Here is a 23,782-nt window from a genome sequence, read left to right on the forward strand (position 1 = left end):
AATCTTTAAAAAAAATGGTAAAGGTTTAACTCAGCAGGAAGAGATAGTAATTCTAAATTTGTAAGCACTGAGTAGCATACCATTAAAATAAATAAAGCCAAAGCATATGTTAGAAATACAAGGAGAGCTAGATCTCCACTATCCGAGTAAGAGAGTAACACATGGGACAAGCAAATTAAAATAACAGTAAAAGTATTAAAGATTCAACATGATAAGAAAACATGATGTAGAGGACCCATGTTAGACACTGCACCCTATAACTGTAGATAATTACATGAAACTACAAAATTGAATACATGCTGAACCACAAAGGAAATCTCAAATTTCAAAGGATTAAAATCATATAGAGTTTATTCTCTGGTTATATTAAAATTAAGATAAAAATTAAGATAAAAGTTAACAGCAAGATAAAATCCCCGAATGTTTGGAAATTAAGCATATACTTGTAAAAAAAAATAGTTCATGGCTGAAAAAATATTAAAAAATGGAAATATTTTGAACTAAAAGGAAATGAAAACATCAAATCTTGTGATGTGTTGAATTGTGGAGATCTATGGCTTTGCACATAAATAAGCAGAATTCATAGCTTTGAATTCATATATTAGGAAACCTGAATTATCAGCAGGGGGGAAAAAGTAAAAACTAATGAAGTAGAAAACAAATGTACAGAGTAAATCTTTGAGAAGATATGAGTTATGAGAAGGTATGAGAAGAAATAAGCAGTTGCCTATATTTTTAGAAAAACCCTATGACAGAATGTAGAGTTTATGGAATGCCCCAACAGGAGAATTACAACATAGACTCGGGGTTTGGGAGCAATCCATACCATCTCCTATAGAGAACATACTGTTCAAGAAGTTTTTTGCATGCTCTACACCCTGGAAAAAGAATATGACCATGGCTACCAAGTAACCATGTGGCCAGAACTGTCTAAAATAAGGTAGGTTCTGTTAAATTTGTCAGGTCATAAAGTCAGGAAGGAATTTGTGAAGGACAGATTCAGCACCAATTTGTCATAAGATGGTACCTCTGTGAGGGGGCATTAGTGCCAATTAAGTTGCACAAACAAGTTGTCCTGATCCTTATCTCATTAACTCCTATTGCCCTAGTGCTTCTTTCTCAGTTAAAAATCAGGTCCATATGGCAGCCATGGAAGTGCACTGCTCAAAGCTTTCAAGAATTGCCTTTAGGATTGCAGTCAATTGATCTTTCTCAGCTGCTGTACTCCCAGAATTCACTACAACATTTAAACCCAAGACAGGGGCGCCTGGGTGGCTCAGTGGGTTAAAGCCTCTGCCTTCGGCTCAGGTCATGATCCCAGGGTCCTGGGATCGAGCCCCGTGTCGGGCTCTCTGCTCAGCAGGGAGCCTGCTTCCTCCTCTCTCTCTCTCTGCCTGCTTCTCTGCCTGCTTGTGATCTCTGTCTGTCAAATAAATAAAATAAAATCTTAAAAAAAAAAAATTTAAACCCAAGACATACTATTCTTGGGCATCTATAGCCAATGATCAAGTAGTGGGTGGGCATGAGCAGATATTAGGAGCCAGACCTTTCTGTATTCACCAAGAAAGACCCTGTGGCCTTACATTTTACAAGAATCAGGAATGTTTTGTGTGGTTTAATTTTTTTAAGATTTTATTTAGTGAGCTTTGAGTACAGAGTGGGAGGGAGGAGAGAGAATCTGAAGCTGACTTTGTGCTAAGGATTCAAATCCCAAGACTGACTGCAAGATCATGACCTGGGCTGAAATCAGGAGTCAGAGGCCTAACAGATTGAGCCACCCAGGAGCCCCTTGACTGTCAGGAATGTTTTTACAAGAGGGACACCAGTATCACAAAGAGTTTATTGGTCGTTCTTCTCATCCACAGGCTGGAAACGATAGTAGGAGAGGTGGTCACAGAATTGAGCTTATTCATAGCAATAGGAATAATGGCATCTCAAAGCAGGTAGCACACTCAACTGCCAGAAGCCACAGAGATATACTTACCATATTGATCTCTAAGGTTGAAGAGAGAGCCATGAAGGCTTAACCAGGAAATTGTGGAGATTGGTAACAGAACACAGCAACCCTTCCTGCAAAAGAGATGAACATTCAGAGATGGTGCTACTTAATATCTAAGATATTCTTAACAGGTGTGGAGAAGCGAGAGGCCAATGGCAACCTCCAATAAAAGTTAAAAATCCTTTGTTCAGTTGCTTGAACTGAGCCAATGTTCAGACCTAGAATCAACTGACTAAGAGGTAAACAGATCTCTAGGAGGAAAGACCCTACAATATCTCAGCAAGTATATATTAGGTCTCCCTTGTAATTTCCCAAAACGGCGTAGGCTATTCAGATAGGTAATTGATTGTACACTAGGGAAAATGGAGGATCTTATATTTTGAGGAATATTAGACACAAGGTCTGAGTTGATGTTTGATGCCTAAAAACCCCCTTTTTAGTATGGGAGTATATAGGGGCAAGTAAGAGGAACCCTGTCCAAAGTCCAGCTTATAGTGGGTCCACTGTTTCAACAGACCCCCACAGTGGTTATTTGACTGACTCTTTAAGTGTGTATTTGGGATTGATGTACTTGGTGGTTAGACTAACCCTCATGTGGTCCTTGACCTAGGGAGCAAGTGTTACTGTAGTGAGAAAGCCAAGATATGATCCTATCTTCAACATTTAGCCAAGATAGTAAAGAAAATACATTATCTCATCCCAGAAATGGGAGTGGAAGGGATTAATATCACCCTTAAAAATGCAAAGTGTGGTAGTCTCTATCAAATTTCTAATTCGCTAGTCTGGCTCCTAAAGAAACAAAGTGGATACTGAAGAATGATTATAGACTTAGTAAGCTCAACCAAATAGTAGTCCTAATAACAGCTGTTATGTTAGACATATAATTGTAGAGCATGTTAGTAATACTTGTAATACACGTTACATGGACATTGATTTGGCAACAATGAGAATATACCCAGTTAGGAAAGAGAATCAGAAACATTTTCATCCATGTACAGCTGACAATATTCATTTACAGTTTTACCTTAAAACAATGTCAATTAACATCTCTTATAATGCATTTTGAAGAAATTTGAGTGTCTGGACGTCCTATGGAATATCACTTTGATCCATTCTATTGATATTTTCCTGATTGGGCAGGTTGACTGAAAGATAGGTAGTATGCTACAGTCCCTGATAAAATAATATACTCTAGAGGAAAGAGATAAACCGAGTAAGGATTAGGGAACTCTCACTTTAGCAGAGTTTTTAGGAGTCCAGTGGTCAGGCTGGATATTACCTGCAAAATAAGAGAAATTTGCTGCATCTTGTATCCCATACTACAAATAAGGAAGCACAGCACCTGGTGGGCTTCATGCTCTCAAGGCAACACTTTCTACACCAGATTTTCTCAATTTTGGCACTACTGGACCAAATAATTCTTTGGGAGTTGTCTTGGGCATTGCGGGATGTTTAGCAGTATTCCTGGCTTCTACCTAAATTGATGCCAATAGTACTCCTCCTATTCTAGTCATGAAAATAAAAAATGGCTTCATACTGCGAAATGTCCCCTGGGGAGCAAAATCATTCCTGGTCTAGAACCATTGTTATATCCCTAAAAATTCTGCTCTGACCCACATACTAATGACAGGGAGAACTACCAGATTTCAGAGTGGTCTAAATAGCAAAGAGTTCCATAGAAGGTATAGGCTTTGGTATATACAACACTGCAACTAGGGCCTTAATATCCAGCAGACCCTATCAAGAGTGGTAAAGATATAATAATGTAGAGTTTATAGAAAGTCTTAAAGGGATAATTAGAATTCAGGTCCCTGGAGTTCTGGAACAAAGCCATGTCATCTAGAACATAAATTACTATGTCTTTTGAAAAATAGCTCCTGGCATGTTCCTGGGCTATGGTTGAGAAAGGGATAATCAACCATGACACCAAGTGACCATACACCTAGGACTGCCCACAATGAGTGGGTTCTGTCAGATCCTTAATTCATAAAGATGGGCAGGCCCAGCAGCTATCTACTGAAAGAGAAAAGGTTTTTCTCTGAAAGCTCTATGGAGACCACTGGCCACTTAGTCTTCTCTCCCCTGGTCTCCACTGAGGGAGCTTTACCACTCCAGGGCCTCTCTTCACCACTCTCCTTTTCTGAGACAAAGATGGTGGAAACTCTCAGTCATGTGAAGAAGTCTGTAATATTAAGACTTTTTACTGGGGCGCCTGGGTGGCTCAGTGGATTAAGCCGCTGCCTTCGGCTCAGGTCATGCTGGGATCGAGCCCCGCATCGGGCTCTCTGCTCTGCAGGGAGACTGCTTCCTCCTCTCTCTCTGCCTGCCTCTCTGCCTACTTGTGATCTCTCTCTCTGTCAAATAAATAAATAAATCTTAAAAAAAAAAAAAAAAAGACTTTTTACTGCACCGGGGAGCCTGCAAAGCTAATATCACTCCAGCTTTGATCGAGTTGGGAAAAACTCTGACTCCAAAGGTAGTGCTGTATCAATGGACACTTGAAATTTCTGATGCACAAAATAATGAACAAAAATGAGCAGTAGGGACATTTTTTAAAAAAGATTTTATTTATTTGACAGAGAGAGATCACAAGTAGGCAGAGAGAGAGCAGGAAGCAGGATCCCTGCTGAGCAGAGAACCCAGTGTGGAGCTCGATGCACGGCTTGATCCCAGGACCCTGAGATCATGACCTGAGTCAAAGACAGAGGCTTAACCCACTGAGCCACCCAGGTGCCCCTAGGAACATTCTTTTAATAGGAACTAATATAATTCTTCATATTACCTCCCACGGTTGCTAGGGTGCTGATATTTAGCCCTTTCGCACCCCACTCGCACCTTATTTGAATAATATTTAGTTTGTCCTTCATCATACCATCACAGGTTTAGCATGAAATTTGAGAATTCAGACAATCTTCCCTTTTCTGGTCAGAAGGTATCCAAATAATCTTGGAAGGATCATCTAAAAAGTTACCCCTGATTGGTATGAGCCTTTATAGTCTTAGTCAATTTCTAATTCTTACCATTCTGTAATCATATCAGTCTGATTATGATTGATATTTTCTCAAGGTTTTCTTTTGTCTAAACTTTCAAATCTATCCACATAGTTATTCCTATTTCTTTTCTTTTTTTTTTTTTAAAGATTTTATTTATTTATTTGACAGAGAGAGAGATCACAAGTAGGCAGAGAGGCAGGCAGAGAGAGAGGAGGAAGCAGGCTCCCTGCGGAGCAGAGAGCCAGATGCGGGGCTCAATCCCAGGACCCCGAGATCATGACCTGAGCCGAAGGCAGCGGCTCAATCCACTGAGCCACCCAGGCGCCCCAGTTATTCCTATTTCTTAATTATCGTTTTATTTCCTGTTTTATCTGTAATGTCCCCCACTCTCCATTCCAAATATGGCTTATTTATGCCTCTTCTCTTTATGTCTTGATTGGTTTTGTCTAAAATTTTGCAATTTTATCAGTATTTTCAAAGAAATAAACTTTTTGCTTTATTGGTTCTTTTATGATGTCATTGTCTTCTATTTCATTTTCTACTTTTACTCTCTTATTTCCTTCTTTCTTTAGGCCTATTGTGTTATTTTTCTAACTTTTCAAGTTGGTTGCCTAAATCATTCATTTTTAGTTTTTCTCTTTTCATTAATATGCGTTTAAAGACACAGGTTTCTCTGTGTAACAAATTGTCTGTACTCTATACATTTTGATAAACAGAAGCATTTTTAATTTTATATAGAGAATATTTATAATTATGTTTTTATATTATTTCTAATTTAATTGAATTCTTAGAGATCATGGTTGTTCTAATAACACTAATCTGAAATTAGTTGAGATCTATTTTATGGACAGTATTAGTTTTCTATCTTTAGGCATTTGGAAAGAATGGGGAGTCTCTAATTCTTGGTTACAATTCACTTTCTATACTTCTCCATTATACTAAACTTATGAAATTGTGGTGCTTCAATTTTTAATACTTTTACTGATTTTGAGGGAGCATCTATTGCTCTCAATTACTAAGATAAATGTATTAAAATCTATATGACATGGAATTTGGCAGTGTCTGGGTGTCTTAAATTTCTGTCTATTTTTACTTTACATAATTTAGAATTCCTTTATTAGGTGCATAGAAGTTCATAGTTGTTAAATTTTCTTGGTGGATGGTGTTATCATCTTAGAATGTCTCTCATCTCTGTTTATACTTTTTGGCTTAACATCTCTTTTACTTAATATAGATATACTGCTTTCTTTTGGTGAACATTTACTGGTTAAATCACTCTCTTTTTAAAAATCTTTTACTTTTTTTTTTTTTTTAAGAGTTTCTTTTAAAAATCTCTATACCCAAAGTGGAGCTTGAACTACAACTGAGCAAGCCAGGTGTTCTTTTAATTTTTTACTTTTAGCCTTTGTGTTGAAATGTTATCTCAAACTATAGATATTTATAAAGTAAATGGCATAGAGATGGATTTCTTTTTTATCCTAGAGCAGCAGTTTTTTGTATTTCAGCTGGAATGTTCTACCGTATTTTTTTTTTAAATATTTTATTTATTTGACAGAGAGAAATCACAACTAGGCAGAGAGGCAGGCAGAGAGAGGAGGGAGCAGGCTCCCCACGGAGCAGAGAGCCCGATGCGGGGCTCAATCCCAGGACCCTGGGATCATGACCTGAGCTGAAGGCAGAGGCTTTAACCCACTGAGCCACTCAGGCGCCCCTGTTCCACTATATTTTTTGTAACCATTTATTTCTCTGAATTTCTTTCATGTTATTTTGTGTTTCCCATTTGTTCCACTTTCTCTTTCCCTCTCTTTGTCTCTCTTTGTTTCTTGCCTTCTTTTGGCTTTGACTGAGTTTTTTGTTTTATTTCTCTATAAATTGGAAAATTTTGTCTATTTCTATTTTTTCAGGGTTATTCTCAAAATTTTCACATGCTTTTTATTTTTTTTTTTAAACTTTTTTTTTTTTTTTTTAATTTATTTGACAGAGAGAGATCACAAGTAGACAGAGAGGCAAGCAGAGAGAGAGAGAGGGAAGCAGGCTCCCTGTTGAGCAGAGAGCCCGATGTGGGGCTCGATCCCAGGACCCCGAGATCATGACCTGAGCCGAAGGCAGCGGCTTAACCCACTGAGCCACCCAGGCGCCCCTCACATGCTTTTTAAACAAATTCCATAGTTAACCAGTGCAGTTATCCTTTTCTGGATCGTCACAAGGGCTTAGAATATTTTCTTTATAACTCTGATCAGCCCTACCCCACCTATGTGTTATTATTTTCCAGTATTTTGTTTTTAATTTATAGCCCTACAATTGGCTCCCAGTATTATTTTATACAGTAAACATTTGGTTTTATTTACCCGCATAATTACTATTTCCTTTGTTTACCATTCTTTCATCTCAGACCTTTCTGGGTTCCTGTCATTCTTCTGGAATATATTCTGTATGGTTTCTTTCTTTCTTTTCTTTTTTTTTTTTTTTTGAGATTTTATTTATGTATTTGTCAGAGAGAGAGAGAGCACAAGCAGGAGGAGCAGCAGGTAGAGAGAGAAGCAGACTCCTGGCTGAGCAGGGAGCCTGATGCAGAGCTCAGTCCCAGGACCCTGGGATCATGACCTGAGCTGAAGGCAAATGTTTAATCGACTAAGCCACTTAGGCATCCTTGTAAGACTTCTTTCAGTGAGAATTCTCAGTCTTAGTTTTTCAGAAAATATCTTTATTTTGCATTTATTATTTTTAAAAAGATTTTACTGAATCTATATTTCTAAGTTCACGTTGATTTTAAAGATATCATTGCATTATCTTTTTATGTTATTGAAGCTGAGAAATCAGCTGTCAGTCCAATAGAGGTTCTTTCGTAGATAATCGTCTCTATCTGCCCTTACCATTATTTTTGTCTTTGGTATTCTGTAGCTTTAGTATGATGTGTCTGAGCATGTATTTCTTGTCATTTATGCTGCTTTGAATTTTTTAAGCTTACTGAACATTTGCTCTGGAAGTTTTCAATCATCATGTCTTTGTATCTCTTCCCCTTTCTACCTAGTCTTATGTACTTTTATGGACTATTGTTATAGACTATTGTGTCCCACCAATATTCATTTATTAAAGCCCTAGCCCCCAATATGGTTATATTTGGAAATAGAGCCTTTATAGAGGTACTTAAGGTTAAATGGGATCAAAGGGGTAAGGCCCTAATCCAATAGAACTAGTGTTCTTGTTAAGAAGAAGAAAGGGGGGGCACCTGGGTGGCTCAGTTGGTTAAGCCTCTGCCTTCCGCTCAGGTCATGATTTCAGGGTTCTGGGATGGAGCCCTGCATCAGGCTCTCTGCTCGGCAGGGAGCCTGCTTCCCCCTCTCTCTCTGCCTGCCTCTCTGCCTACTTGTGATCTCTCTCTTTGTCAAATAAATAAATAAAATCTTTGGGGGGGGGGAGAAGAGGAAAAGGGACCAGAACTCACGACTTTCTCTCTCTCCCTCTCTCTCTCTCTCTCTTTCTCTGCACATGAACAGAGCAAAGGCAGCTATATACAAGAGAGAGCCCACCAGAAACTAACAGCACCTTCATCCTGGATTTCTAACCTCTAGAACTTTAAATTTTAATATCTGTTTTCATCAGCATTCTGCAGAGAAACACAATCAGTAAGATCTATCTACCTATCTCTATATAACCAATAAGATACACTTGCATCTGTATCTATATTGATCAAGAGAGACAATGAGAGAGAAAGAAGAGTTTTATTGTGAAGAATTTACTTCTGTGACTATGGAGACTAAGAAGGCCCACAGTCTGCTATCTGTAAGCAGGAGATCCTGGAAAGCTGGTGGTATAATTCTAGTCTGAGTCCAAAGGTCTAAGAACCAGGAGAGTCAGTGGTTTAAAGTCCAGTTTAAGGGCAGGAGGTAATTAATGTCCCAGCTCAAAGAGGCAAGCAGAAAGGTCACAAATCCTACGGGTTTTTTTTCAGTTTTTGTTTTTTTTTTTTTTTTCTATTCAAGCCCTCACCTGCTTGCTTGATGCCCACACATGTGGGGAGGGCAATCTATTTTATTGAGTGCATTGATTCAAATGCTAGTCTCATCGTAAAACACCCTCACAGACACACCCAGAAATAAGGTTTAACCTGAACACCCTGTAGCCCAGTCAAATTGACAGATAAACTTGGCCATCACAGACACACGTGTGCACATACACACACACACTTAACCCTCACGATATCTTTGTTCCATACTCTATATGATTTTTAATTCTACCATTTTAGTAATTACCTCTTTAATTATGGACAATCTGACATTTAACACAATTATTGAATTTCTTATCTTAGGTACACTTTTCATTTTTGGATGTTGCCTTTGATGTTTTTTTTTTTCCTACATCAACCTGATCTTTTTTTTTTTTTTAATTTCTTGATCTTGTTTTTTTTCTCTTGTTCTTTGAGCACACTCTTGATACTCTCTTGCTTTTTAAACAAGTCACTACAATCTGGCATCATTTTAAATTGTAATTTTAGTTTATCTAATGTGAATTCTGGCATGATGGTGGATGTGTGATTAGGAGAAACCTCAAGAGAATATTTTCCCCACTGTACTTAGAAATAAAGCTGAGACTGGCATGTTTCCTAATTATCTCCCTTTAGGTGGAGGGGTTTTGCCCCAAGTTCATCCTTCCATTAGAATGACACGTTTCAGAGTCTCAACTATATGCCAATATCTTATTTTGATTTGCCACTTTACATAAGCCTTCAGTTTTGTCTCCTGTCTCTTGCATGCAATCAGTTAAAGCCAAAAGCTCTACACCACCAGGGACGTCGGATGCTTCAGGCAGCTATCATCCCCAATGCTCATTATCTGGAGGTAACTTTCTTGCCAGCTCAGCTCTACATTTACGGAGACTTTTAAATAAGATTTATCCATCTCTCTCTCTCTCTCTCTCTCTCTGTGCATGTGTGTGTGTGAATATGTGTGATAGACTAAGACAGTTCCTCAGGGTATCTGGTTTTTATATTATCAGAAATCATATTTTATAATTAATAGTCAATACTCTCTGATGTTTTGCTTCCAGAATATTCAGTTTAATTGTACTATCAAACTTCTCACCACAAATCCATGTCTGTGCACAAATAGTTAATCTCCAGGCATAGCTAAAAACTATCAATGCAGCCTTATTTAAGTCAGTAATATATATGACAGATTGAGTCTGAAATTAATTCTTGTATTCAAATATGTAATTCTGTTATATGTCAGTTTTGTTCCAGGTGCTGTGCTAGGAACTAGAGAGGAGAAAAAGACTAAGACATGGTCCTCAAGGTTTTCATGACCTAGAGAGGAAGACAGACCAGTATAGAGACAATTTATAGCTCAATGTTATAAGAGCTTTGAAGACAGTTTCTCCAGGGAATGTGAGGGCCCAGAAAAGGACACCTACCCCAGTAAAAGGAGGGAGGTCTCTTAGAAAGCCAGATTTGTGTCAAAAAGTGATTGCCTGATTAACAAAACTGTATTTGATCAACTGACTGGGATGAGTTGTTTTTGAGGCCAAATGTAAATTCTTTTCTTTTTAATTTTTTTTAATATTACATGCTCACTTCGGCAGCACATGCATTAATTTTTTTTATTTTTTAAATTTAGTTTAATTTAATTTTTAAAGATTTTATTTATTTATTTGACAGAGAGAGACATAGCAAGAGAGGGAGAACAGGCAGTGGGAGTGGTAAAGGGAAAAGCAGGCTTCTCATTTGAGCAGGGAGCCCAATGAGGGGCTTGATCCCAGAACTCAGGGATCATGACCTGAGTCAAAGGCAGCCACTTAACAACTAAGCCACCAGGTGCCCTGTAAATTCTTTTTGACAGAAGCTTCTTAACTTTTCCCAGCCCTGATCAGATTGCCCTATAAATGCATGGACCTAGGCAAAAGAGAGTGAATGGATCCAGCAAGATTTACCCTTACTAGAGTACAAGAGTTTAGAGCAGATGTCTCACAGCTGCCATATGGATAGAAACACATTCTGAAATGAGGGATAAAGGGTGTTTATTCTAGTGAACAGAAACTATGGCTCCTCAGTAGAGCATTTGAAGGTAAATTCTATATGTTGACAATTAAAAATAAATTATTTTGCTATTGCCTCTGGATTCTGTACATGAACCACCTATACCCATATATATATATTTTTAAGATTTTATTTATTTATTTGACAGAGAGAGACACAGAGAGAGGGAACACAAGCAGGGGAGCAGCAGAGGGAAAGGGAGAAGTAGGCCTCCTGCTGGCAGGGAGCTCCATGCAGGCTTGATCCCAGGACCTGGGGATCAGAACCTGAGACAAAGACAGCTGCTTAACGACTGAGCCACACAGGTGCCCCAAACTATATCCATATATTGCACACCTTTCCTGCCTGGGATACCTGTCCTGCCCTCCTCTGCCTCTCAGAAAGTATATATTTTTAATTAAGACTGTATTGACACAAAGGATAGACAAATAGATCAACAGAACCAAAAGAGAGAACCACAATTTAAGGTCAAACATATGCACAAAGGTAACATTGAAAGTCAATAGGAAAGAATCTGTTTAATAAGTAAAATTGGGTTGATCATGTATCTGTGAATAGAAAACAAATCTTGACTTCTGCCTCATGCCATACACTAAAAAATCATTTTCTGTAGAATGTATATCCAAATATGAAAAGTAAGATAATAAAGTTTCTAAACAATAATAACGTAAGGGAATATCTTAATGAATTTCTAAAACAGGACACAAAAAGGAATCTACTACATTAAAAATAGGTATTTATGTTCATCCAAAAATTAAAATCACCATTAAGAAAAAGATAAACAGTGGTGCCTGGGTGGCTCAGTGGTTAAGCTTCTGCCTTCGGCTCAGGTCATGATTTCGGGGTCCTGGGATCGAGCCCTGCGTTGGGCTCTCTGCTCAGTGGGGAGCCTGCTTCCCCCTCTTTCTCTACCTACTTGTGATCTCTCTCTCTCTGTCAAATAAATAAATAAAATCTTTAAAAAAAAAAGAAAAAAAGAAAAAGATAAACTGTCCGAAAGAAAAATTAGAAAAATTTGTAAAAAGGCAATTCAAAATATCTCTTAAAACATGATTATCCTCCTAAGTAATTATGGAAATGCAAATAAGAATCATAATGAGATACCCTTTTACACCAATCAAACTAGCAAAAGCTTGAAAGCATGATAATATCAAGTATGTAAATCAATAGGAATTCTCATACATTGTTTGTAGTTGTATGAGCTGAAATAATTACCTGGAGACCAAATTGGCTTATATATGGCAAGACTGATGAACCGAGCACTCTATGAGCTCTATGAGCTTCTGGAAATACATCCTAGAGAAAATTTTACATATGTACATACATTCATGTAATAAGAATCAATCAAATTATTTCTGTAAAGGATCAGATAGTAAATATTTGGGCTTTACGAAGTATACGATGGTCTCTCCCACAACTATTCAGTTCTGCTTTAGAAAATACATAATTAAATGAGCATTGTGGTGTTACAATTAAGCTTTATTTATGAACACAGATTTGAATTTCATACAATTGTCATTGTCACAAAATATTATTCTTTTTTGATATTTTCAATTATTAAAAATTGTAAAAATCATTCTTAGCTCATGGGCCATACAAAAATAGGTAGTAGTGCGGTTTCTGTCCTGGGTGACTCAGTTGGTAGACATGCAAATCTTGTTCTAGAGGTTGTGAGTTCAAGACCCACACTGGCATAAAGATTATTAAAAAAAAAAAAAAAGTGCTGGACTACTTTTTGCCCATGGGTTGTAGTCTGCAATCCCTGTTCCATAACCAATGATTTCAGCAGCAAAATAATTGATACAATCAAAGTGTTTTTGCAAATGGGTGAATAAATCAGATAATAGTGGTATTATAGCAAGAATACCATCCAGGAACTACATGTATTAACATGGGTGAACATCAGAAATATAATTTTAAGCCAAAACAAAAAGTTACAGAAAAGTATTATAATATGATAAAATTTAAACAAAGTTTTTAAACCTACAAAAGAAATCTATATGCTGTTTATGGAGATATATATGGAAAATTATTTTTATTTTGGTTTTTTTAATGTTAAAACTCGTGGAAATTAGAATTTGGGAAGAGAGGAAGAAGAATGGCAGCTGAGAGAGGTACAGAGTGGGTCTAAGAAACTGAATGGGAAGAAATCAGAGAGGGAGACAAACCATGAAAGACTCTTAACTATAGGAAACAAACTGGAGAGGAAGTGGGTGGGGGGATGAGGTAACTGGGTGATGGGCATTAAGGAGGGTATGTGCTTATCCATATAAGAGATGGATTTATATGGATCCATCCATATAATGATGATGAGCACTGGGTGTTACATGCTTCTGAGCACTGGGTGTTACATGCTTCTGAGGAATAACTGAACTCTACCTCTGAAACTAATGATACATTATATGTTGGCTAATTGAATTTAATAATAGAAAAAATTATAAAAGAAAGAAAGTTTGAAACAAACTAGGCAAATTAAGATTTTATCCATAGGTTTTTCTTAGTCCCGGTATTCATATATTTAAAATATTTCATAATTTAAAAAATTATTTAAGATTTCATTAGTTTGCATATCAATATCAATGTGGTATAAAGTGCACATACTGCTTTGGGAGAAAGTTTGGAGATGTAAAAAGACAAAAATGTGACCTCAGACAACTTTTGGTTCAAGTAGAAGAAGTCCTATTTGATTCACAATGTGTCATCTGTCTGAAAGCAATCTGAGAAACATATGACACTCTAAAAATCCAAGCAGGTATTCTTTTCTGATTGTTTTCTTCACACACACACACACACACACACACACACACACACAAATCTTATTTTAAACCTTTTCTCCCGAAATATGACACATGTATAGAAAACTGCATAGAACGTTAATATATAGTTTAATTATCATATTATTTATTATATTATTATTATTATTATCAATTATCATAAAGTCACACCAGATAACCACTACCTTGATCCAGAGCACTGCCAGCTCCCAGAAAACCCCTGAGTGCCTCTCTTCCCAGGTATGGTAGTTACTTCCTTGTTTTTTTTTTCAAGGTAGTATTTTTCAAGGTAATGTTCTGGATGAAATTTACTGTGAAAATAGTGGTTTTTTAAATTTATTTTTATTTATTTATTTGACAGACAGAGATCACAAGTAGGCAGAGAGGCAGGCAGAGAGAGAGAGAGAGAGAGAGAGAGAGGAGGAAGCAGGCTCCCCGCTGAGCAGAGAGCCCGATATGAGGCTTGATCCCAGGACCCCAGGGATCATGACTTGAGCCGAAGGAAGAGGCTTTAACCCACTGAGCCACCTGGGCACCCTGAAAACAGTGTTTTGAGTCAGAGATCTTTGGAATGCCTGTGGACCTGGAGAGAAGGGGACTGGGAAACTCCTTCCTACATTGTGTCCTCTCTCATGAAGGGGAAATCCAGGTTTAGGCTGTGCCTCTAATGTCAACACCAAGGTGCCCAGCTGTGATAGCGTCATCCTGGGCAGCCGGCACTAAATTGGGCACTGTGTATACTTACTCACTTACTCCTCAAAACAAAGGGCGAAAGAGAAGGATAAAGGAAAGTTTCCCTTAATTCACAAATATTCAAGGACTATGAATTTACTTACCACTTTTCCCCAACATAAAGTGTACAAGGCATGGCCCTATGTGACTAATTGGAATTTGCCTCTTTAAAGTATTTGTATAATTGGCATTTAGTTTATCTGTGGAGAACTTGAAAAAATAAATTTCCTTGGATGAAAGCATTTTGAACATGTTTGGTGCTCACTAAAATTCTTCTGAGTCATATTAAATGTAATATATCTTATATATGTTATATATATTATATTTATATGGTCGGCTATACTGTACATTGCAGCTAATGGATGTTCAGTTGACAAAAAGTGGAATAGTTTTGTGGATTTATTCCTTGGGTTCCTCCTGTTTCACTGGAAAACTCATCTAACCATACATGTCACAGACTAATTCAGGACAAAAGCAAAACCTCAGCTGAATCGTGAAAACAACCCATCTAACCTAGAAAGATTCTGTCTACCTGAAGTAAAAGGCCATCAGTCTAAGTGAATGCTCCAGAAAGACACATCTAAAAATAAAAGCAGTCGGCCTAAAGAAACATCACTAGACATTTTGACTATGGTTGTATTTCATTAAATTGCTGAGTGCCTGCTAAGTTACAAGAAGTAAAATTGAATATATAGTTTCCAAGTGCTTACTTTGTTGAAGGCATTATGTGGTGGGCTCTAGGGGACTCAAAGATGAATGACAGGCCATCCTTCCTAATAAAAAGTTTACAGTTTAAGGAGAGGTAAACAATAAGACATACACAGATAACTGATTATGTGAGCCATGTGTGATAGGACCTATGGAAAGAAGCAGAGAAGAAATTAACCAGTAATTATTTGAGTATCTTTCATTAGCCAGGCATATTTCACATATCTTCTTTTTCCCTCTTGACCCTGAGATCAAAACCTGAGCTGAGGTCAGGAGTTGCATAGTTAACCACCTGAGCCACCCAGGGGCCCTCATATATTATTTTTAATATTATAATAACATGATGAGGTTGGTATTACTTCCAGTTCAAGGAACTGGTAAGTTCAATCAAAGAACTAACCTAGGATCCTATTAGTAAATGGCACAGCTGAGGTTGAAATCCAGTACGTGGCCCCAGAAGCATGTGTTTCTAACAGCCTCACAGGTTAAGAGCCCTGTGATCTATAGAAAAGAGGTCCTGGGGCGCCTCGGTGGCTCAGTGGGTTAAAGCCTCTGCCTTTGGCTCAGGTCATGATCCCAGGGTCCTGGGATCCAGCCCCGCATCGAGCCCCGCATCGAGCCCCACATCGGGCTCTCTGCTCTGTAGGGGGCCTGCTTCCTCCTCTCTCTCTGCCTGTCTCTCTGCCTAGTTGTGATTTCTCTCTGTCAAATAAATAAAATATTAAAAAAAAAAAAAAAGGTCCTTATGGACCATGTGCCTCAAATGAGGAAAAAGGAAACAGGGGGTTAAGTCATTTTAGGATGACGTCACATACCATTATATATGCCATCCAAAGGTGATTTGGAATTATTTTCTGAGCCTGGAGTATAAAACACTTCGGCTGGAAGGCATGGTACAAGATTTAATCAGCAGGCATTCTCCTGTCTCTGCCATCAACCTCAAACCCTGCCTTTAAAAGATAAAACTAATTGAGTTTTATTGTTCCTGAGAGTACCAACACTGGATATATATTCATAAAATAGAAAAAATAAAACTCAACTTTATTGTATAAATAATTGTAGGGGTCCATTTTCACTCATTAATATTACTATTTATATAAATGATTATTTTGATTCTCAATTATTATTTGTTCAGGTGACTATGCAGCTCCAGTTGTCTTTCTCTTTAGTTGGTTGCCTTCACTTGAATACTTGGTCCATGGTTTCTCAAGAGCTATCATCATTTTTTGTAAGGTGAATGAACATAAATACAGGTTTTCATCATGTGTTTGCTCAGCTGACAATCAGAAAAGGTTTTTCTTCCATTTGAATTGTGTGATAACGAGGGGATGCTAGAGGATTAACTCAAAAGAACAATTCAGCCCTCTCTGGTCTGATTTCAGGTCTGCCAGTAAGGTACTGTGCAGAGCGTGCTGTTTCCTGTCATGGTCTCTGAGTCTAAGCAGGTAACAACTAACAATGTTTGTCACCTGTTGTTTTCCCTAAAGTGCTGAGAGGGTTTGCTAATGAAAAATCATACCATTATTAGAACCATACTTAGAAGCTAGAATACAGGAGAAGAGTCTCACCCACATTTCGACTCGCACAAGGCTACCTGGCTTTGGAAAGCTGGTTTTATGATGGGGATTGATCTACCATAGTTGAGACTACTACAGTTTTAGCTTTTCATCAATGTCAGAAAAAGCTAAAACATTAATGGTTAGCATCTCTTTCTGTTCCTCCACTTATAAGAACCAAAATCACCTTTAAAAGATGGAAAGTAAAAATATTATTGTGTGGTAACATGCTTAAACCAGTGAAACCTTGCAGGTCAGCTACAGGACTCATATTAAACAATTCCAAGGTACCAGATGCTAATAGACTTTAGTGTCTGAAACTTTTACTCTCTATACCTTGATAGTATGCTTGATGTGATGAATGAGCGGTTGCTATGTAGACTGATTTTCATGGGTCGTTTAAAAATTCTCTGTTACTTAGTAGTCTAACTCCTTAAATATTCCGGCCTTAGGAGAAAGTGAGTTCCCTGTGAAATTATGATGGTGGATCTTAACAGTGTGGTACTTTACTTAAATGCACAGTCCATATGCTCTATTATTTGTGTGTAATAATCTGGTGAATTGTCAATCTGTCCTTGTTAAGAGTGTGTAAGAAATTAAAGTGTACATAAATGTGCACGGATGAAATAGGGCTTCATGTTCTCATGTTCTGAAAATGTGTTTTCATCACATAGTGGGAACAAAAGCATTCAGGAATTGATCTTTGAAATCATAATGGAATTGAACATGACATGTAATTTGACATGTATGTAACTCACACATACTTTTTCAGAAATGAATAAAATGTGGCCAAATATTTCATTTTCTTCATTGCATTTATCACCACCTGAAATCATTTCATTTACTTATTTGTGTACTTGTGTCTTCCACACTCAAGTGAAACTCCATGGAGGAAAGGGTGTAGTGACTTGGCCACTATTGTACCCCTGGAGCCTGTGACTTTGCCTAGAACATAATAGGTGCTCAATAAATACTTATTGCATGAAGGAATTAATATAAGTTGAAGAATATTCAGTACACTACTTCAGAAGTGTATTTATGTATTTGTGAAAACAACTGGAAGTCTCCACAGTGACAACAGCTCTCACTAAGTGCCTTGTTATTAGATGGAATTGATACGTTTAGTAAAGGAGTAGAGCTAGAGTATAAAGTTCCAGGAATCATACTACACTGGTTAGAAACAGCAAGCCCTTCAGCATGAGATTTCAGCAACAGTTATTTTGTTACTGATGCTTTCTTCTTTTTCATTGAAGCATGCTGTCTTGTTGTAGTGTAATTTATAAGGGAGATATGGACACATCTCAAGTGTATACTTGGTATGTTTTGATAAATGCATATACCTGTGTAACCCACACACAGATCAAGAAAACAGAACTTCACATCATTCCAGAAAGTTCTTCTATACCATCTTTTAGTCAATTCCGCATTTACCTCACTTCCCTAAGCAACTTCTGTTCTGATTTCCATCACTACTGAGTTAGCTTTGCTTTTTTCTTTTTTCTTTTCTTTTTTTAAAAGATTTTATTTATTTATATGGCAGACAGAGATCACAAGCAGGCAGAGAAGCAGGCAGAGAGAGGAGGAAGCAGGCTCCCCACCGAGCAGAGAGCCCTATGCAATGTGGGGCTCAATCCCAGGACCCTGGGACCGGGACCTGGGCCGAAGAACAGAGGCTTTAATCCACTGAGCCACCCAGGCATCCCATGCTTTTTTCTTTAACTTCATTATGAATAGAATCATTCAATATGTACACTTTCATGTTTGGCTTCTTTTGTGCAGTATGCCTGTGAAATGCATTCAGGATGTTGTGCTTTTGAGTAATGGGTTCTTTTTTTATTCCCGAGTAGTATTCATTATATTAATATACCACAATTTATCCCTTTTCCCGTTGATGGACATTTGGATTGTTTCCAGTTTGGAACTATTTTGAAGAAAGCAGTTATAAACTGTCTCAGATGAATCTTTGCAGGCACACAACTTACTTTCTCCTGGACAAATATGTAGAAGTGGAATTGTTGAGTCACAGTGTAAGTATATGTTTATCTTTATAAGAAATTGCCAAACAATTATCTGAAAGTTATACAAATTTACACTCCCACCAATAATGTACAAGTTCCAGTTGCTCCACATAATTGCCAATGTTTGGTAAGGTCAATCTTTTAAATTTTAGCCATTCTAATAAGTATGAAATAGTAATTATGTATTAACTACCAGTTCTCTGATCATTAATGTTATTGTACATCTTTCTATTTGCCTATTAGCCATTTATATATCTTTGTGTGTGTGTGTGTGAATTGTCTGTTCAAGTCTTTTGCTCATATTTTGTTTGGGTTTTTGTTCTCTTTATTTTCAAGGTGTAAGAATTCCTGATTTATTGTATGTATACATCCTTTTCCTGATATTTGACTGTGAAATTTTCCTGACTATTTTCTCCCAGTCTCTGGATTGCCTATTTTTTTTAAAAGTGTATTTTGATGAGCAGTTTTTAATTTTGATGTAGTCCAGTTATCAATTTTTTAATGGCTTCTGCTTTCTGTGTTCTGCCTTTGAAATCTTTGCTAATCCCACAGCTTCAAAAATGTTTTTCTGTTATCTTTTAGAATATCCATTTCTGTTTTTTTTTACATGCTTTTTTAGGAGATCTCAGAAATGCTAGAACTCTGTGTAACTCTACTGGGATTCTTTAATGAAAATTATTTGGCCAATTTTGGTTGCTAAAACATGCATTCAAATAATGAATTATTGTTTATTTATCTTGTCCAATTATTTTTCAAGAACTACATTTTATTTTATTTCATTATTTTATTTTATTGAAGAAAGGAACACTAAAGACAATTCTGAATCATTTGTTTTAATGGAGGACAACATGGGCACAGAAGTCCTGTCTTGGGTCACTTTATTATTATTATTATTATTTTAGAATTGTAGGTTTTTTCTTTTCTAGGAAGCTTCACTAGTCTAAAAAGGTAACCTTCAAGCATTTTGGAAAATAGAAGTGAGCTGGTCTGAGATTGAATTTTTTTCCCTTCATAATCTAAGAACAGTACACCTAGAGCTGACTGAAATTTTTCATCTCATGTTCTGTTTTATTAATTGCCCAAAAATTTCAAGAGAGTTCATAAAGATTTTCCTGGTTTAAGTTATATTAGGATATTTCTCATGTTAAATCAAATCACAGAATAACAGAAGCATAATAGATTTGGATTCAATACTGTCTCTCCCCCAATCTATTTTTAGTATCCGTCTGAATTTAAGGAAGGCACGTAATTCTTTTGGGCATTATTTTCCTCAGCTACAGAATGAGATAATCTCTACCTCTCAGGATAATTTTTTTCTAAGATTTTATTTATTTATTTGGGATAGATAGCATGAGCAAGCAGGGAGGCAGAAGGAGAGAGAGAGAGAGAGGGATAAGCTAACTCCCCACTGAGCAGGGAGTCTGACGCAGGGCTAGATCTCAGGATCCTAGGACCATGACCTGAGCTAAAGGCAGGTTCTTAACCAACTGAGCCACCGGGGCGTCCCTCTCAGAATAATTGCAAATATAAATGCAATCTTTTGGGGCACCTGGGTGGCTCAGTAGGTTGAGCCTCTGCCTTTAGCTCCGGTCATGATCCCAGGTTCTTGGGATCAAGCCTCTCTGCTCAGCAGGGAGCCTGCTTCCTCCTCTCTCTCTGCTTGCTTCTCTGCCTACTTATGATCTCCATCTGTCAAATGAATAAATAAAATCTTTAAAAAATGCAGTCTTTTATTTTTAATGGCTGTCCAGTAATTGGTTTTCAACAAATATTACTCCCCTTGCACCTTTTCTGTTTCTAATTCTTTTTTTAAAATCTTGTTTTAATTTCAGTGTAGTTAACACACTGTGTTATATTCATTTCAGGTATACAAATAGTGACTCAACAATTCCATATATTACTCAGTGCTCCTCGAGTAAAGTGTATTTTTAATCTATTTCACTTGTTCTACCCATTCCCCTACCCATCTCTCCTCTCTGGTAACCATCAATTTGTTCTCTATAGTTAAGAGTCTGCTTCTTAATTTGTCTTTCTATTTGTCCCCTTTGCTCCTTTGTTTTGTTTCTTAAATTCTACATCTGAGTGAAATCATATGGTGTTTGTCTTTCTTTATTTCACTTAGCATTATAGTCTAGGTTTATCCATGCTGTTGTAAATGGCAAAATTTCATTCTTTTTTTATGGCTAAAATTCCTGTGCATGCGTGTGTGTGTGTGCGCACGTGTGTGTGTGCGCGTGTGTGTGTTTAAGTATATCTGACATCTTTATACATTGATCTATTGATGGACAATTGGGCTGCTTCCATAATTTGGTTATTGTAAATTTTAATGCAAAAAACATAGGAGTGCATGTATCCTTTGAATTTTGTGTGTGTGTGCGTGCGTGTGTGTGTGTGTGTCTTTAAATAGGCTCCACACCCAGCACAGAGCCCAGTGCTGGGCCTGAACTCATGACCCTGAGGTCAAGACCCAAGCCTAGCACAAGAGTTAGACGTCCAACTGACTGAGCCACCCAGGCACCTCGGAATTAGTGTCTTTCTATTTTTTTGGGTAAATACCCAGTAGTGCAACTGCTGGATCATAGGGAAATCTATTTTTAATTTTTTGAGGAACCTCCATACTGTCTTCCACAGTGACTGCACCAGTTTCCATTGCCAACAATAGTGCATGAGGATTCCTATTTCTTCACATCCTTGCCAACACTTGCTGTTTCTTGTGTTTTTCATTTTAGCCATTCTGAGAAGTATGAAGCAATATCTCATGGTGGTTTTGATTTGCATTTCCCTAATGATGAGTGATACTGAGCATCTTTTCTTGCGTCTGCTGTTCATCTGCATGTTTTCTTTGGAGAAATGTTTATTCATGTCCTCTGTTCATTTTCTTACAGATTTTATTCATTTATCGAGAGGAGAAAGAGTGCACACAGTTGTGGGGAGGGGCAGAGGGAGAGGGAGAAGCAGAATCCCAGTTGAACATGGAGCTGGACATGGGGCTCAATCCTAGGACCCTGAGATCATGACCTGAGCCAAAGTCAGACACTAACCGACTGAGCCACTCAGGTACTTCCTGCTCATTTTTAAATCAGATTATTTGGGGGATTTTATAGTGTTGAGTTGTATAAGTTCTTTATATATTTTGGATACTTAACCTTTATTGGATATGTCATTTGCAAAGATCTTTTTCTCATTTAGTAGGTTGTCTTTTAGTTTTGTTGGTTGTTTCCTTTGCTGTGTAGAAACTTTTTATTTTGATGTAGTCCCAACAGTTTATTTTTGCTTTTGTTTCCCTTGATTCAGGAGACATATCTAGAGATATTCTTATGGCCAGTATCAGAGAAATTATTGCCTGTGCTCTCTTCTAGGATTTTTGTAGTTTCAGGTCTTACACTTAGATCCTTAATCCATTTTGTGTTTAGTTTTGTGTACAGTGTAAGAAAGTGGTCCAGTTTATTCCTTCACATGTTGCAGTCCAGTTTTCCCAACACCATTTGTTGAAGAAACTGGTTTTTTTTTAAGTTTTTATTTTAATTCCTGTTAGTTAACATACAGTGTTATATTAGTTTTAGCTATACAATATAGTGAATCAACAGTTCTATAATTCACCTGTGCTCTATCACACAAGGGCACTAGTTAATTCCCATCCCTATTTAATCCTGTCCCCACTTTCATCCCCTTTGGTAACTATTGGTTTGTTCTCTATAATTAAGAGTTTTCCTTGGTTTATTGCTCTCTCTCTCTCTCTCTTTTGATTTTTTTCCCTTTGCTCATTTGTTTCTTAAGTTCCACATATGAATGAAATCATATGGCATTTGACTTTCTCTGACTGACTTATTTTGCTTAGCATTATACTTTCTGGCTCCATCCATGTCATTGCAAATGAGACTTTTCCCCATTATATATTCTTGCCTCCTTTGTGGAAGATTAATTGACCATATAATTGTGGGTTTATTTCTAGGCTTTCTATTCTGTTCTATTGATCTACGTGTCTATTTTTGTGCCAGTACCATAATGTTTTACTACAGCTTTTGTAATATAACTTGAAGTCTGGAACTGCAGTATCTCCAGTTTTGTATTTCTTTTTCTAAGATTATTTGGCTTTTCAAGGTTTTCTTGTGGTTGCACACAAATGTTAGAATTGTTTATTTTAGTTGTGTTAAAAATGCCTTTGGGATTTTGATAGGGATTGCATTAAGTCTGTAGGTTGCTTTGAGTAGTATAAACATTTAACAATATTAATTCTTCTAATCCACTAGCATGGAATGTCTAATTTTTTTGTGTTGTCTTCAATTTCTATCATCAACGTTTTATAGTTTTCACAGTACAGGTCTTTTACCTCTTTTGTTAAGTTTGTTCTTAGGTATTTTTTTTTTCTTTTTTTGGTGTAACTGTAGATGGGATTCTTCTCTTAATTTCTATTAATGCTTCATTATTAGCATATTGAAATGCAACAGCTTTTATTTAGTTAGTTAGTTAAAGTAGGCTCCAGACCCAATATGGGGCTTGAACTCATGACCCTGAGATCAACAGTCAAGTGCTCTACAGACTGAGCCAGCCAGGTGCCCCAGAAAAGCAATGGATTTTTATACATTGATTTTTGTGTTCTGTGACCTTCCTGAATTCATTCATCAGTTCTTGTAGTTTCTTGGTGGAGTCTTTCAGGTTTTCTCTACATAGTATCATGTCATCTGCTAACAGTGAAAGCTTTACTTCTTCCTTACCTATTTGTATGCTTTTTATTATTTTCTCTTGTCTGATTGCTGTGGCTAGGACTTACAGTACTATGTTAAATAAAAGAGGTGAGCGTGAACAACCTTATCTTATTCCTGATCTTAGGGGGAAAGCTCAGTTTTTCCCCACTGAGTATGTTAGCTGTGGGTGTTTCACATCAGGCCTTTATTATGTTGTGGTGTGTTCCCTCCACACCTACTTTGTTGATTATCATGAATGGATGTTGTACTTCGTCAGATGGTTTTT

Source organism: Meles meles, chromosome 6, assembly GCF_922984935.1.
Source record: "Meles meles chromosome 6, mMelMel3.1 paternal haplotype, whole genome shotgun sequence".
NCBI classification, from domain to species: domain Eukaryota; kingdom Metazoa; phylum Chordata; class Mammalia; order Carnivora; family Mustelidae; genus Meles; species Meles meles.